The following is a 3422-nucleotide window of genomic DNA, read 5'->3' as shown; positions in this document are numbered from 1 at the left end:
ACCCAGTACTTGGTCAGGGGGCTCTCCTGAAGAGAAAACCCCCTAGGGATCAGGGGAGGAAGGAACCAAAAGGCCACACATCCTCCCCCTAGACTTCAGGGAAGGCCCGAGGACCCACACCCTCCATCCTGTGAAAAACACACACAAAAGCAAGAAAAAGTGACAAAACGTGGGAGTGATTAAATTAAATAAATAGAAAATAAAAAAATGTGGTACCGTGCCAAATTGTGCACAGACCAGGCCATGAGGCCTGGAGCAAAAATTGCCCTGGTCCTAGCCAAAAGGCCTGGTCCTAAGGGCGCTTGTGCAAAAAGAGTGAAAACGCAGTGACCTTGTGCCATCTTCACACTGTGGGGTCCCACACCCAGGTGTTACTAGTGGCACCCCTGAGGGCGTCTACTCAGGGGACACTGGTTTGTGGACTTTCTGCCTTCCCGACCCTTGGCCAGACAAGGTAGATCCATCCAAATCAGGAGGTACTGGGTCCTTCCGGTCTACTCGGGGGAATTACTCATGGGCCCCAGCTTCTACTCGTGGGCACCACGCTTTCTGTCCCCCCGGTACTAGCCTTCCAGACCCCCATCATACCAGTGAGGGTACTATACAACAGCCATCCCCGCAAAGCGAGAATGGCCGGGAGCACCCCCACTGGACACTGATAAGAACAGATACTACACTTGATCTTAGCCAAAAGGCCGAGAAGCGAGAAGCTACTGTTGCTGTACCTGGAGCTGACATCATTCTGGCCTGCCCTGAGGATCCACAACGACTAGGAAGTACTGGGAACCACCAGCACAGCCAAGGACAGTGCTTTGGAGACTTGCCTGCAGCGGGATCGGCCAGGATCTGCACAGCGGTTGAGACCATTTTGACAAGCGCTCATTTGACTACTACTATTGTGAGTTGCCAATTTTGAGGAATACATTATTTACTTATATTGCTGCACTTAAATGGCGCTGCTTCTCTCTCTTTTATGGTTCACACAGAATCTCTTCCACCTCTTTTTGAATCAGCCACTGAGTCAAGCACTGTTGGAATATCCCTTCACCACCTTTGGATTTTAAGGACTTTGGTTAATATACTACCCATCACAGTAAACACAGCGGTGTATTTAGGTTTTGTGCTGCCCTAGGCAACACAAAAATCGTCTGCCCACACAGACACCAACCAACACAACCCCCCCTTCCCCCTCCTTCAGAGAAAGCCTCACATGGACCAACAACACTCCTGCCCCCCCCCCCCCCCCAACAATAGAGACACTCATCTTCACAACTCTGGACATCCCCAGGAATGAGAGTCAGGCTCTACATACACCATCAAGCAGCCCGCAGCCTCTCTCGGATCCCACCTGGTTCCCATGGTCCCTTCTTTCATCCCTTCTTCAAGGGGGAGGTGCTACCCCTCTGAAAAATATCGCCCTAGGCAAGTGCCTTGTTTGCCTTGTGGCAAATATGCCCCTGAGTATATACCTGTTTTTCTTTTTCTTCTTAGTGCGCCAAATATTTCTCTTCTTCTTGCAACTAGTAAAGTCAGCATGAAAGGCAGGCATCTAGCATTTTCAAAAGAAAAGGTAAACAGATGCTGTCCAAGTTGAGTTTGATCACACTTGGGTCGCACTTATTGTGAATGTTGGGCTTGTGGCTTTCTGAGATTCAGAACTCATCTACTGATAATACGTCACATTTTGGTGTATCCCATACCATCTCAAACACCCCTCCCCCATTACCAGTTTTACCAGACAACCCCTAGACTGTTTAATAAGCCAAAGCGAATGGACTGTTGCTGTGTGCCTGTCTGCTTCTCTACTGTTTGGAAAATAAACTTTCTAATCCACTGTGGCCCCCTCGGGGACAGAACTACATGTGTAGTACTACCCCCTTAGGAGTTTTGGGTCCCCCTACAGCCCTGCACAGCCAGGCAATACACATTCCTCACAGACATGCATCCAGGAGACAGTAACCAGTCCTTGAGCTTGTTTTTTTTTTTATTAGGGGTATTGAACTTGGATGGTGTAAGGGGTGTATGGGATGCCCAACGGAATGCCAACTGGGTACAACTTCCTGGAACTATGTCTTTACACAGCAAAATTATCTTCTTGGAGAGCTCTCCAGCCTCTCCTGAGGTACCAGCCCAGGCCCCAGATAATCCTCCTCTATCCAATTGTCTGAAGGAATCCATTGGCAGGGGATCCAGTGCTTGCCACTATAAGGTGAACAGTCCCGGGCAACAAACTAATCCAGTTTGCCACCCCTTAATGGGGATGTATGTCTACTTACTCAGCCCTTTACCTATGAGCTGGGGGGTCGGTGGCTGCTTCCAGGCCTTCAGCTGCACCACTCTTTAGTCCTTGCTCTGGAGGCTGGTGAGATCCTGAGATTTTCTCCCCTTCCAGTGCCACTGCCCGGAGGTCAGCTCCTTCCCAACTGGGCCCCCTCCCAGGCTCCTGCAACTCTGCCTTCTCACTCCATCTTCCAACTCTACCACATTTAAGGGCTGCCCTGGCCCCATGCCAAGACTCCTGCTTAGGTATTAGCTAGGGACCCCTAAGTGTGCAGACCAGCTCCTCCTCTCCCCCGCCAACTGCTTCTAGAATCTTCTCCACAATTCCAGAGCAGGGAGAGGTATCAAGGAACTGGTCTGCAGAGCCTCTCAACCCTAACCAAAATTTGACCCCCTCTGACTATTCCATCAAGCTGCTACTCAGCCTCTAACTGAAAATAATCATCTAGTATCCCCTAGCTACCTAGGAGGGTGCTACACATGTAGGATATATTTTCTTCAGCCTACCAGAAACTGTCACCACCATGAATGTTGGCCCAGTATTCCCAATCCTCCCCTGAGTCAGCCTTTCCAAAAACTGTCTACCCCGATTCTTGAACAAAAATGTAAAACCTTCCTAATCTAGAACACCTTGCTTTTACTTCCTCACTTCCCTCCTGAAGAGTATTTGTCTCTCGATGAAGAAAATAAAATCAGCTGCATTGGACAATGCTCTCAAATAGGTCAAGCCTTTGACAGAAATTGATGATCTAAATAATGGGATTCTCAACACCGACTTAAGCTCACGTCTCACAGAGCATCTCATGCAAGCTCTTGAAATAGCATCTTCTGCCTAACATGCAGTCAAAAATCATTTGATTTCAGAAAGGCAAGCAAGATAAATTATCTGCCAAACAATTCCAGAGGCGGCATTGATTCAATAGGTGGGTCGCAGGAATTTTAAAGAAGAGAATCCCAATCAGAATAAACGTTATCCATTCACCTAGGTAGTCCAAGAAGCTTTTTCTTTTTCCCACCGTCAGCTGCAATAGTCCCTACATACAAAGGGCTCCCTTTATAGTTCTACTTCCCTGCATCTGAGAGCTTGAGTCTGATTGCTGGTGGAGGATTTGCTGCCTGGACTTGGATTTTGTGTAATGGCT

At 48.5% G+C, this 3422-nt stretch overlaps 1 pseudogene; it reads right to left on the bottom strand.

The window, feature by feature from the left end:
• Positions 1–591: 591 nt before the first annotated feature.
• Positions 592–707, bottom strand: LOC149452304 (U2 spliceosomal RNA; annotated as a pseudogene).
• Positions 708–3422: the final 2715 nt, after the last annotated feature.

This window comes from Staurois parvus, unplaced genomic scaffold (assembly GCF_062004578.1).
Source record: "Staurois parvus isolate SC_StPar_1 unplaced genomic scaffold, SC_StPar_1.0 ptg000484l, whole genome shotgun sequence".
Taxonomy (NCBI): Eukaryota; Metazoa; Chordata; class Amphibia; order Anura; family Ranidae; genus Staurois; species Staurois parvus.
This window is presented reverse-complemented; position numbering and strand designations above follow the sequence as displayed.